Source organism: Loxodonta africana, chromosome 16 (assembly GCF_030014295.1).
Source record: "Loxodonta africana isolate mLoxAfr1 chromosome 16, mLoxAfr1.hap2, whole genome shotgun sequence".
Lineage (NCBI taxonomy): Eukaryota > Metazoa > Chordata > Mammalia > Proboscidea > Elephantidae > Loxodonta > Loxodonta africana.
The window spans coordinates 38,215,370-38,229,970 of NC_087357.1; the positions used below are offsets into that span (position 1 = coordinate 38,215,370).

General features: G+C 40.2%; 1 protein-coding gene across 11 annotated transcripts in view; it reads right to left on the reverse strand.

Annotated features, from left to right (window-relative positions):
- Nucleotides 1–14,601, reverse strand: part of ENTPD1 (ectonucleoside triphosphate diphosphohydrolase 1) — a 184,135-nt gene that overhangs the window by 100,756 nt on the left and 68,778 nt on the right. The window contains exon 1 of one of the 11 annotated variants that reach the window (XM_064269544.1): nt 1,954–2,250. The exons of the other annotated variants lie outside the window; for them this stretch is intronic. The gene's annotated coding sequence lies outside the window, so the exon portion shown is untranslated. Of the gene's footprint in view, nt 1–1,953; nt 2,251–14,601 lie in introns of those variants that run through there. 11 annotated transcript variants of the gene reach the window in all.

Consider the following 14,601-nt stretch of genomic DNA (forward strand, 5'->3'; position numbering starts at 1 on the left):
TTATACAAAGCCAAGAGCCAACATCATCCTAAATGGAGAGAGTCCGAAAGCAATTCCCTTGAGAACAGGAGCCAGACAAAAATGCCCTTTATTACCACTCTAATTCAACATTGTGCTGGAGGTCCTAGCCAGAGCAATTAGGCTAGAAAAAGAAATAAAGGGCATTCAAATTGGTAAGGAAGAAGTTAAAGTACCTCTATTTGCAGATGATATGACCTTATATATAGAAAATCCCAAAGAGTCCACAAGAAAACTACTGGAACTAATAAGAGAGTTCAGCAAAGTATCAGGATACAAGATAAACATATAAAAATCAGCTGGATTCTTCTACGCCAACGAAGACGAAATCACCAAATCAATACCATTAACAATAGCCTCCAAGAAGATAAAATACATTGGAATAAATCTAACCAGAGATATAAAAGACCTATACAAAGAAAACTACAAGACACTACTGCAAGAAAACAAAAGAGACCTACATAAGTGGAAAAACATACCTTCCTCGTGAATAAGAAAATTCAATGATGTGAAAATGTCAATTCTACCCAAAGCCATCTACAGATACAATACAATCCTGATCCAAATTCCAATGGCATTTTTTAATGAGATGGAGAAACAAATCACCAACTTAATATGGAAAGGGAAGAGGCCCCAGATAAGTAAAGCATTGCTGAAAAAGAACAAAGTAGGAGGCCTCACACTACCTAATTTTAGAACCTATTATACTGCCACAGTAGTTAAAACAGCCTGGTATTGGTACAACAACAGATACACAGACCAATGGAACAGAATTGAAAATCCACACATAAATCCATCCACATATAAAAAAAAAAAAAAAATTTTTTATTATTTTTATTATTTTTTATGGGCAGCTGATATTTGACAAAGGCCCAAAGTCAGTTAAATGGGAAAAAAGACAGTCTCTTTAACAAATGGTGCTGGCATAACTGGAAATCCATCTGCAAAAAAAAAAATGAAACAAGACCCATACCTCACACCATGCACAAAAACTAACTCAAAATGATCAAAGACCTAAATATAAAATCTAAACAATAAAGAAAAAATAGGGACAATGCATGGCATAAACAGAATACAAAACATTATTAACAATGTACAAACACCAGAAGAGAAACTAGATATCTGGGAGCTCCTAAAAATCAAACACTTACGCTCATCCAAAGACCTCATCAAAAGAGTAAAAAGATTACCTATAGACTGGGAAAAAGTTTTTGGCTATGACAAATCCAGTCAGCATCTAATCTCTAAAATCTACAAGATACTGCAAAACCTCAACAGCAAAAACAAAAATAACCCAATTAAAAATGGGCAAAGGATATGAACAGGCACTTCATCAAAGAAGACATTCGGGTGGCTAACAGATACATGAGGAAATGCACACAATCATTAGCCATTAGAGAAATGCAAATCAAAACTACAATGAGATACCATCTCACCCCAACAAGGCTAGCATTAATCTAAAAAAAACACAAAATAATAAGTGTTAGAGAGGTTGTGGAGTGACTGGAACACTTACACTGCTGGTGGGAACATGAAATGGTACAACCACTTTGGAAATCAATTTGGTGATTCCTTAAAAGGCTAGAAATAGAACTACCATATGATCCAGCAATCCCACCCTTCAGAATATATCCTAGAGAAATAAGAGCTGTCACACGAATAATATATGCACGCTATGTTCACTGCAGCACCGCTCACAACAGCAAAAAGATGGAAACAACCTAGGTGCCCATCAATGGATGAATGGATGAACAAATTATGGTATATTCACACAATGGCATACTACACAATGATGAAGAACAATGATGGAGAACAACGATGAATCTGTGAAACATCGCATAACATGGATGAATCTAGAAGGCATTATGCTGAGTGAAATTGCTGCTGTTGTTAGATGCTGTTGAGTCAGTTCTGACCCATAGTGACCCTACGTACCACAGAATGAAACACTGCCTGGTCCTGCGCCATCCTTATAATCGTTGTTAAGCTTGAGCCCATTGTTGCAGCCACTGTGTCAATCCATCTCGTTGAGGAGCTTCCTCTTCTCCACTGACCCTGTACTTTACCAAGCATGATGTCCTTCTTCAGGGACTGATGCCTCCTGACAACATGTCCAAGGCATGTAAGATGCAGTCTCGCCATCCTTGCTTCTAAGGAGCATTCTGGTTGTACTTCTTCCAAGACAGAGAAATTAGTCACTTGCGAAAAGACACATATTGTATGAGACCACTATTATAAGAACTCAAGAAAAGCTTTAAACACAGAAGAAAACATTCTTTGATGGTTATGAGGGTGGGGAGGGTGGGAGGGGGTATTCATTAACTACATAGTAGATACGAATTTTGTTTAGATACGAATTGTCTTAGGTGAAGGGAAGAAGACAACACACAATACAGGGGAAGTCGGCACAACTGACTAAACCAAAAAAAAGCTAAGAAGTTCCCTGAATACAACCAAATCTTCGAGCGACAGAGTTGCACGGATGGGGGTCTGGGGATCATGGCTTCAGGGGACAGCTAAGTCAACTGGCAGCAAAGTTTATTAAGAAAATGTTCTGCATCCCATTTTGGTGAGTGGCATCTGGGATCTTAAAAGCTAGCAAGCGGCCGTCTAAGACACATCAGTTGGTTCCTACCTACCTGGAGCAAAGGAGAAATGAAGAACACCAAACACACAAGGAAAATAATAGCCCAAGAGACAGAAAGGGACACATAAACTAGAGACTCCATCAGCCTGAGACCAGAAGACCAAATGGTCCCCGGCTACCGCCAATGACTGCCCAACAGGGAACATAATAGAAAGTCCCTGATGGAGCAGGAGAAAAGCGGGGTGCAGGACTCAAATTCTAGTAAAAAGACCAGACATAATGGTCTGATTGAGACTGGAGGGACCCCAGAAGACATGGCCCCCAGACTCTGTTAGCCGAGAGCTGAAACCATTCCAGAAGCCAACTCTTCAGATAAAGATTAGACTGGACTATAAGACATAAAACGACAGTCATGAAGAGAGTGCTTCTTGGCTCAAGTAGATAAAAAAAAAAAAAATTTTTTTTTAGTACATGAGACTAAATGGGAAGCTCCAGTCCGGAGGCAAGATGAGAAGGCAGAGAGGGACAGGAGCTGGTTGAATGGACACCAGAAATATGGGGTGGAAAGAAGGAGTGTGCTGTCACATTATAGGGAGAGTAACTATGGTCACATAACAATGTGTATATAAATTTTTGTATGAGAAACTGACTTGAACTGTAAACTTTCACTTAAAGCACCATAAAAAAAATGGGCAAAGAAGTGAACATTTCTCAAAGAAGATATACAAAGGCCAATAAGCACATGAACATCATTACCCAACAGGAAAATGGAAATCAAACTTGAAATGAGATACTAGTTCACACTCATTAAAATTATAATCAAAAAGACAGACAATAACAAGTGTTGACAAGGATGTGAGGAAACTGCTGGCTGCGCAATCACTGTGAAAAACAATCTGGCTGGTCCTCAAAAGACTAAACACATGATCCAGCCGCTCCACTAGGTATACACTCAAGGGGAATGCGAAAGATAGGGCCACACAGACACCACATGACCCAGCCATTCCACTAGGTATACACTCAAGGGGAATGTGAAAGATAGGGCCACACAAACACTCGTATATGGATGTTCACAGCAGCATTATTAATAATGCCAAGAAGTGAAAACACCACAAATGGTTCATTAACTGATGGAAAAATAATTGTGGTATATCCACACAATCGATTGTATGATGTGAAATGTCCAGAACAGGCAAAATCATAGAGATGGAAAGGACTAGGGGCGGTGAATGGGAGGAAATGGGGAGCAACTGCTAATGGGCATGGCGTTTCTTTCTGAGCAATAGAAATGCTCCAAAACTGATTGTGGTGATGGTTATACAACTCTGTGAATACAATTGCTGGAAACCCTGGTTGCATAGTGGTTAAGTGCTACGGCTGCTAACCAAAGGATCAGCAGTTCAAATCCACCAGGCGCTCCTTGGAAACTCTATGAGGCAGTTCTACTCTGTCCTGTAGGGTCGCTATGAGTCAGAATCGACTCGACAGCACTGGGTTCTGGGTATTGAATTGCTGACATTAAATGGATGAATTGCGTGGTATGTGAATTATCTTATGATAATAATAATAATATCAACAACTATGGGTTTGAATCTCAACTCTAGCACTTATCAGTTGAGAAATTTTAGGCAAGTTACTTAAATGCTCGTTCTTCCATTTCCCATTTGTAAGATAGGGATAGTAATAGTAGCGATCTCACAGGGTTGTTTGAAAACTAATTGAGTTAACATCTGTAAGGTGTTCAGAACAGTGTGTGGTTCAAAACACACTGTAAACTAGTGTCAACTAACTAAAGCCACCACTACTTCCACTTATTACATACTTACTGTATTAGTTTCCTGTGGCTGCTATAATAAATTACCACAAATTCGGTGGCTTAAAATCTTGAACACACATTTATTCTCTTATAGTTCTGGAGGTCCAAAGTCTAAAATCACTTTCACTGAAATCAAATACTGGCAGGACCACACTTCCCATTGGAGGCTCTAGAAGAGATCTATCTCCTTGTAGATTCTAGACGTGCACTCCTTGAATTCCTTGGCTTACAGTCCCTTCCCCCATCTTCAAAGCCTGCAACACTGGCATCTTAGTTCAGTGCTCACATTTCTATGTCACATGTCCCTTTGCCTTCCCTCTTATAGGGACACTTGTGGCTGCACTTAGGGCCCACCTGGATAATTCAGGATAATCTCCCCTTCTCAAGATCCTTAGCCGCATCTGCCAAGACCCTCTTTCTGTGTAAGGTAACATTCATAGTTTCCAAGGATTAGGACCTGGTTAGTTTGGGGGCCATTCTTCAGCCTGTGGTACAGTTACTACATTGGGTTTATGATTATTTCTAAGTTCACCAAAATAAAACAATAAAAACAAGACATTAACCAAAAGAACTTAAATTAGAAAATATGAGTGCTTCACTATTAGTTTTCTATTTCCCAACCCTTATTTACTGGAAACTTTTCAGGTTCTCCCTCTTCTGCCTTTTCAGTGCAATGACTAAAAAACCACTTTGCTGATAACATATCTCGTCAGAGATCTTTCTGTATATGTGTCTGAGTCTTTATCGAGTTGGACAATATTGTTGTGATCTAACGGCCTGAGATCCTGACTCCCACCTCCTAAATCCTGCCAACTGGACCCACCTCTGGCTCTGACCTTCTGGGGCCTACCATGGTTATTTGGAAAGGAAAGGCTTAGTAATTTTTACTGACACCTGTTCCATACTACCCAAAATTATGTAGCCACACAAGGCTCAGCTCCCTAAGATACCACCTGAGTATTTTACCTCATCTTGCTTTACCTTGTCCAAGACTTAATTAGTTACTCCTTCCTTGGATCTATCCGCTTTACCTTCCTTTTATATTCCCAATCCTCCATTCACTCCTTTTAATAAGTAGCAATAAAAATTATTCCCATATCATTTTTTTCTGGAACTGAAATTTCCCTAGGTATCAGTAAAAGCACACAAAAGTAAACGCATACACTATAATTTCACATAGGAGAAAATAATGGTTAGGGAGGGATTATTACATAATTTAAAAGACTGGACTGATTAATATGTATCCAATTTTATATCTTAAAAACAGGATACATCTTATTCACAATGTTCATAAAACACTTATTAAAATTCACCATATGTTTATATACAAGGAAACCTCCAATTACAAAGCCTTATTCTACTTTGTCCTATAGGGTCGCTATGAGTCGGAATCAATTCGATGGCACTGGGTTTGTCATTCTCTAACCATTATGCAATAAAATGAAAAATTAATGACAATGGTTTAAACAAAACTAACAATCACTTGGAATTAAAAAAAAATAATTATCCTGGGTTAAAGAGGAAATAAATATGCAATATCAAACTACACCTACTCCTCACTTATCAACTATCTCGTTATCTGATATTTCTCACTTACAACATTAGTAAAAAATCTACTATCTGACTATTTTGCATGCATCGACGTACATCTGGCAGTAACGAACACTGAGGTGCGAGGCGACAGGAACACTGGCTGTGATGGTTAAGGTTATGTGTCAACTTGGCTGGGCCATGATTCTCAGTGGTTTGGCACTTATGTAATGATATAATATGGCAGTTAGGTAATAATGTGATTTGGCAGTTATGTAATGATGTAGTCATCCTTCATTTTATGAAATGATGTGGTCGTCTTCCATTTTCATGTAATGCCAATTTTCGAATAATGACCTGGTGTTTGAAACCCAACCATGTCGATAAGTGAGGAATGGGTATACTACTATAACTTTATCCTCACTTTACATGATGATAACAAAACTAAGTCACAGAGAGGTTAAATAACTTGCCCAAAGTTACACAGATGTATATGTTGTAGTTGTTAGGTGCTGTTGAGTTGGTTCTGACTCACAGCAAACCTATGCACAACAGAACAAAACACTGCCTGGTCCTGCGCCATCCTCACAGTTGTTACCAAGCTTGAGGCCATTGTTGAAGCCACTGTGTCAATCCATCTCGCTGAAGGTCTTCCTCTTTTCCACTGACCCTGTACTTGACCAGGTATGATGTCCTTCTCCAGGGACTGATCCCTCCTGACAACATTTCCAAAGTATGTGAGACATAGTCTCGCCATACTTATTTCTAAGGAGCTCTCTGGTTGTACTTCTTCCAAGACAGATTTGTTCGTTCTTTTAGCAGTCCATAGTATATTCAATATTCTTCACCAACGCCACAATTCAAAGGCCTCAATTATTCTTTGGTCTTCCTTATTCATTATCCAGCTTTCACATGCATATGAGGCAATTGAAAACACCATGGCTTGGGTCAGGCACACCTTCATCCTCAAAGTGATATCTTTGCTTTTCAACACTTTGAAGAGGTCTTTTGCAGCTGATTTTCCCAATGCAATGTGTCTTTTGATTTCTTGACTGCTACTTCCATGGGTGTTAATTGTGGATTCAAGTAAAATGAAATCCTTGACAACTTCAATCTTTTCTTCACTTATCATGATGTTGCTTATTGGTCCAGTTGTGAAGATTTTTGTTTTCTTTATGTGGAGGTGTAATCCATACTGAAGGCTGTGGTCTTTGATCTTCATCAGTAACTGCTTCAAGTCCTCTTCACTTTCAACAAGCAAGGCTGTGTCATCTGCATAACACAGGTTGTTAATGAGTCTTCCTCCAATCCTGATGCGCTGTTCTTCAAACCATCCAGCTTCTGGGATTATTTACTCAGAATACAGACTGAATAGGTACGGTAAAAGGATACAACCCTGACGCACCACCTTTCCTGACTTTAAACCATGCAGTATCCACTTGTTCTATTCAAACAACTGCCTCTTGATCCATGTACAGATTCCTCATGAGTACAATTAAGTGTTCCAGAATTCCCATTCTCCACAATGTTATCGATAATTTGTGATATACACAGTTGAATGCCTTAGCATAGTCAATAAAACACAGGTAAACATCTTTCTAGTATTCTCTGCTTTCAGCCAGGATCCATCTGACATCAGCAATGATATCCCTGGTTCCACGTCCTCTTCTAAATCCAGCTTGAATTTCTGGCAGTTCCCTGTCAATGTACTGCTACAGCTGCTTTTGAATGATCTTCAGCAAAATTTTGTTTGCATGTGATATCAGTGATATTGTTCGATAATTTCTGATTTTGGTTGGATTGCCTTTCTTGGGGATAGGCATAAATATGGGTCATCCTTTCCAGTTGATTGGCCAGGTAGCTGTCTTCCAAATTTCTTGGCCTAGACGAATGAACACCTCCAGTGCTGCATCCGTTTGTTGAAACATCTCAATTGGTATCCTGTCAATTCCCAGAGCCTTATTTTTCACCAATGCCTTCAGTGCAGCTTGGGCTTCTTACTTCAGTACCATCGGTTCCTGATAATATGTTACCTCCTGAAATGGTTGAATGTCGACCAATTCCTTTTGGTATAGTGACTCTGTATATTCCTGCCATCTTCTTTTGATGCTTCCTGCGTTTAACATTTTCCCCGTAGAATCCTTCAGTACTGCAACTTGAGGCTTAAATTTTTTCTTCAGTTCTTTCAGCTTAGAAATGCTAAGCATGTTCTTCCCTTTTGGTTTTCTATCTCCAGCTCTTTGCATGTGTCATCATAATACTTCACGTTGTCTTCTCCAGCCACCCTTTGAAATGTTCTGTTCAGCTCTTTTACTTCAACATTTTTTCCTTTTGCTTTAGCTACTCGACGTTCGAAAGCAAGTTTCCGAGTCTCTTCTGACATCCATTTAGGTCTTTTCTTTCTCTCCTGTCTTTTTAATGATCTCTTGCTTTCATCATGTATGATGTCCTTGATGTCATTCCACAACATGTCTGGTCTTCGGTCATTAGTGTTCAGTGCATCAAATCTATACTTGAGATGGTCCTAAATTCAGGCGAGATATACTCAATGTCATACTTTGGCTCTCATAGACTTGTTCTAATTTTCTTCAGTTTCAGCTTGAACTTGCATATGAGTAGCTAATGGTCTGATCTGCAGTAGGCCCCTGGCCTTGTTCTGACTGATGATATTGAGCTTTTCCATTAACTCTTTCCACAGATGTAGTCAATTTGATCCCTATGTATTCCATCTGGCAAGGTCCACGCATACAGTAGCTGTTTATGTTGATGTAAAAAAGTATTTGCAATAAAAAAGTCATTGGTTTTGCAAAATTCTATCATGGGATCTCTGGCATTGTTTCTAATACCAAGACCATATTTTCCATCTACTGATCCTTCTTCTTTCTTTCCAACTTTCAAATTCCAGTCTCCAGCAATTATCAATGCATCCTGATTGCATGTTCAATCAATTTCAGACTGCAGAAGTTGGTAAAAATCTTCAATTTCTTCACCTTTGGCCTTAGCGGTTGGTGCATAAATTTGAATAATAGTCGTATTAACCGGTTTTCCTTGTAGGCATATGGATGTTATCCTATCACTGCCAGCGTTGTTCAGGACAGATCTTGAAATGTTCTTTTTGACAATGACTCCAGTGCCGTTCCTCTTCAAGTTGTCATTCCCGGCACAGTAGATCATATGATTGTCTGATTCAGCACGGCCAATACCAGTCCATGTCAGCTCACTAATGCCTAGGATATCAATGTTTATGTGTTCCATTTCATTTTTGTTGCCTTCCAATTTTCCTAGATTCCTACTTTGTACATTCTAAGTTCTGATTATTAATGGATGTTTGCAGCTGTTTCTTTTCATTTTGAGTTGTGCCACATCAGCAAATGAAGGTCCCAAAAGCTTGACTCCATCCATGTCATAAAGGTTTACTCTGCTTTGAGGAGGTAGCTCTTCCCCAGTCATATTTTGTGTGCCTTCCAACCTGAAGAGCTCATTTTCTGGCACTAGCTCAAACAATATTCCACTGCTATTCATAAGGTTTTCACTGGCTAATTCTTTTCAGAAGTAAACTGCAAGGTCCTTCTTCTTAGTCTGTCTTAGTCTGGAAGCTCAGCTGAAACCTGTCCTCCATGGGTGACCCTGCTGGTATTTGAATACCGGTGGTATAGCCTCCAGCATCACAGCGGCACACAAGCCCCCACAGTACAACACACTGACAGACACGTGGGGGATGTAAAAGTTAGAACTGGTAATTAATCATAGGCTGTCTGGCTCCAGAGTCCAAGCCTCATTTATAGACATGGTTAGGTTCCACAGATCAGGTCGTTAGGCAAAAATCAGCATTATGCAAAAATAGAAGATGATCACCTCAGATCACAAAATGGAGGATGACTACATCATCAGATAACTGTCAATTACTTCATTACATAACTGTCCAATGACTGAGAATCATGGGCCAGTCAAGCTGACACATAACCTTTACCATCACACCCAGCATTAATCTTGCCTCACAACTCGGTGTTCATTACTATCAGATATACTTCATTAATGAGCAAAATAGTCAGATAGATTTTTAGCTATTGTCATAAATGCAAAACGTCAGATAACATGATAGTAAGTGAGGAGTGAGCTGTACTTAGAAAACTACACTACCACATACAAAAATGCATTGCATCTATCCATTGCTGTAATTTTCTACATAAAAACACTGAGAGCAGATTCAGAAAAACAGTTATAAATATGGCAGAAAAACATGAATAGCTTTATTTAATGAAGAGCTCACACAAATTAATTTAAAAACATAAAATCCAAATAAATAACAAATGGGCAAAGGATATAAACCAACAGTATATGAAATAAGCACAATATGTCAAAAATGTCAATCTAGTATAATTAAAAAAAATGCAAACTAAAGCTACATAAAAGTAGATAAGATTTCTTTCTGTTAGCATTTATTTGAGTAGAATATGCCAAAACTGTCAAGGATACAGCAAAACAGAAATCGTCTGTGGGAGCATGAAGGGTCCACCCTTTGGGAATGCAACTTGGCAACAGTAATCAAAAACTTGACAATACGTTTACGAATTTTAATACAGTAATTCTACTTCTGAGGCTCTACCCTCAGGGTGTAATGATAACTAAATACGGTAACACTTTATGCATGAAGACATTTATTGGAAATGGAAACAACCTAAATGTTCAAAAACAGAGGAAATGTTAAACAAAAGATGTCACTATAAACATTATGCTTATAAAGGCTGTGCTACAAGATGGGAAATACTTGTGAATCATTCTTACACTAAAAGCCAGGTTTTAAAATTCTATCTACAGCCTGATGACCACAATGCCATCTCATAATTTTTCACTATCCTACTCAAATGCTAAAAGAAAGAAACAACCCAGGCGTAATAAAAGGAACTGCAAGGAAACACACAAAAATACTATCACAAGTGATTGCTTTTCTTCTTGCCTGTAACCTATATTACCATGTTTTCTTTAACGTGCATGTGCTGTTTTATTTTTGTCCTTAGGGACGTAAAGGAATTGTTCACATCCTTCCTACGAACCAACAGGAAACACCTCTTTATGTAGGGCGTGTACTGCAATACGATTGTTCCTGGGTTTCTACAAGTCACTTTGATATTCTTGCGTGAAAACTAGACAAACTGACTTCTTTTTCTCCAGCAACCTCTTCTCTCCTCACAATTCTCATAAACTTTTAAGTCTAAAGAAATATCATATGTTCTCTCTGCACTTATTGTCCCCCTTTGTGCCTAGGATCCTTCCCACTTCACTTCTGCAGAGTGAAGACAAGACCCCAGGCATGGGCTCCCAATCTCAGAGCCTAGAGTCCCTGTTGCCCCCAGCTCTCCAACACCTAGCACAGGGCCACATATTCTGCTCAAGTACTTCTCAGGTTGGAGGCAGGGGATGAAGAGAACCTCAGAGCCTCGGAGAAGAGGTAGAGATATGTAGGAAATCCAACACAGGGCTTGTTTCTAGGATATGGCAAACTGGAGGCCTCAGTTTGCTGTTTTAGGACATACATTTGCCGAATGAATAAATGAATTAGGCTTTCATCATCCCACAGTGACATAGCTGATCAGTGACCCAAAGTGGTACCTTGGGGAAGAAACAGAAGAGGGAAGACTTGGCCAGTTGGTTCCAAAATAAGCCCTAAGCCTAAGGCAGGCAGTAACCCTGTAACACTGCTACTCAAAGTATGGCCTGCAGAGGGGCAGCATTACTATCACCTGGGAGCTTGTTAGAAATGCAGAATCTCAGGCCCCATCCAGGACTATTGAATCAGAATCTGCGTTGTAACATCCCCAATGATGTGCGTGCCTCAGGACACATGCACACATCAAGTCAAAGCTAGTGCTCCTGACTGCCATTAAACCATAAATACATGAAACCAAAAAGGCTCTTCACCATGAGGGCTGTCCTTGATTTTGGCCTTGCTCCAAAATGTTGCAGGAAAAGAGGCTTGAGAAGAACAGGCTGGATGTGATCTGTCCAGGCCTCACCTTCATCTGCACAGGCTAAGCCCAGCACCGCCCAAAGGGTAGCAGGTGGGGGTTAACGCCCTTGAGCACAGTCACTGGTTGTGTAGAGTGGAGAATCAACCAAAAGAGAACACAAGGGAGGAAACACTCCTAAAATGTGCTTTGGCCAAGTAAAAGCAACATCAATCACAGTCATTTGTAAAAGCTCTTTACCACATGTGCCTAATTATCATATAGGACAATTGTCATTAAGAAAATCATTTACTGTGAAGCCAATTACTTTGAAAAGGTTTATCTGATTACATGATCTGCAGTCCCAAACTCATAGTCAAGGCTAACTTTGGATTCAGCCTTTAAAGCTCTAGAATAGACGTAAAAGCTGCCTGCTAGAACTCGGAAAAAGGGAAAGAGCTTTTCACTCTAAATCTTGGCTGTAGTTTTGGTTTAAAAAAAAAAAATCTTTAAGCACACTGTTAAGAGTGTTGTCACGAGCACCAGACACTATTCATCTTTCTAGATCCAACTGGAGTGTCCCATCCTTTGAGAAGTTTGCCTAGAAGCGTTCTTTCCTTATTCTGTCTCCCACGGCACTTTCTGTAGACTTCTATTATGGCTTTTAGGGAGGCAGGCGAACACAGGTCAGCAGCCAGGCTTTGCGGCTTAACCAGACACCATTTAGCATCGAGCCAGTTCCGACTCATGGTGACCTCATGAGTGTCAGAGTAGAACTGAGCCCACAGAGTTCGCAGTGGCTGATATTGCAGAAGTAGATCACCAGGACTTTCTTTCGAGGCACCTTTGGGTGGACTCCAACTTCCAACTTTCAGGTTGGTAGCTGAGCACGTTAACCGTTTGTACTACCCAGGGACTCCACATGGGTCCAAATGCCTCCTCTGAGATTACTAGTATGTGACCTTGGCCCGGTGACTCTCCTTCCACGGCTGTCAGATGTGGGAACCTATATCATAGATTGCTGTAAAGATTACATGAGATAATGGATATAAAACATTACAGTGTCTGGCACAAAATAATCAATATTAGCTATTATTATTCACACTTCACAGAGACTGACTTTGATTACAGTTGACTGTGTATTATGTCTGCCTTTCCACGCGACTGTGAGCAAACTGTTTATATCCCAAGCATCTGGCATAGGGAATTACAAATGGTAAAGCACAATAACATTTGTCAAAATCGGTGTGAAGTCATGCCAGGAAAAGGAAAGGGAGGGTACTGGAAACAAACTTAATATACTTTATGATTTTAGCCAGGGCCAACCTCTGCGGTGTTTATTTTCCATTCCAGGGTACATTGTCTCAGACAGCAAGGTTGCTATGAAGCGGGGCTAGGGAGACACTATTTATGGAACCAGAGAGCAAGCTATTGAGCTATGATATATCTGAAATCGCCAGGGTTGTACAATTTGGCCCCTGGCTGAGTGGGGAACGGTGGCTGAAGTTCAGCCAGAATCACGATCATCCAACCAAGGTGATCTGGCAGGGGGCCACATTAGCTCTGAGGGTCATCCACCTAGAAGGTATATCCACTTAATGGCCATGTCTTTATTGATTGCATGAAACAGTTATATCTGCTATCCAGCAGACCTACTCCAAACTCAAAGGTCCTCTTTTAAACCAGCCTCCTAATTCTTGGATAAACATAAGCTAAAATAATAATTTACTAAACATTGATGGAAAAAACCCAGATGCAAAGGTGAATAAGAGATTATAGTCTGGTGGGGGAGGGGGAGGCAGGGAAGGAGCAATGCAGAGGGCAGGAATGTGAACAAGAAAGCAGATAACTGTACACAGTACAATGAACGCCTCTGTAGGTATAAGTGGAGGGGTCTAATCTAGTCTCGAAGAGTTGGAGAAGGCTTAAAGAGCAGAGTAACAGCCAAGATGAGGCTTGAAGGAGTAATCTGATCTTGACAAGTAACATTTATTGAGCACATACCACGCATCAGGCCCTGGTTCTAAAAACTCCGCATGAATCCCTCATTTAGTCCTTACAACAACCCAGTGAGGTAGGTGTTATCTTCATTTTACACGTGAGCAAACTGAGGCACATAATTGGTAAATGGTGGAGCTGGGATTCAGGCCCAGGCATTCTGGCTCCAGATTAAGGGGAAAAAGGACGGGATAGGCCTTCAATGCAGAGGAATGTGCCTTGCAAGAGTCTGAGAATGAGGAAAAGGGCAGGCACCTATGGGGAACCGAAAGTGGTTCAGTGAGGCCCATGGGGTGGGAATCGAAGTTCAGAGATGACTGGCTTTACTCTGCAGGCTAGACGGGAAACCAGAGGCAGAAGATTTCTGGTCTAATCTGAACTTTCAACAATTGGCTGTGTGATCCATGTCACCTAACCCACTCCAGCCTCAGTTTCTACCTTTTGTAAAAGGGAGTAGTAACAATACCTGTTTTTCTGCCACAGAGAATTGCCATGAGCACTAAATGAGAAAAATACATGTGAAAGTACAAATTCCTCCACAAACCTGAGATTTTATCACCATTGTTTCCCCAATAGCTTCAAAGATTTGCTAACTCAGAATCAACAGTGTGCCAGGGAGGGAGGCTTTTGGAGCAGAGTGACTGTGTATAATAGTGGAAAAGCCCTTGGGCCCTGAGTCAGGCAAATTCACCTCATACTAATTGTAT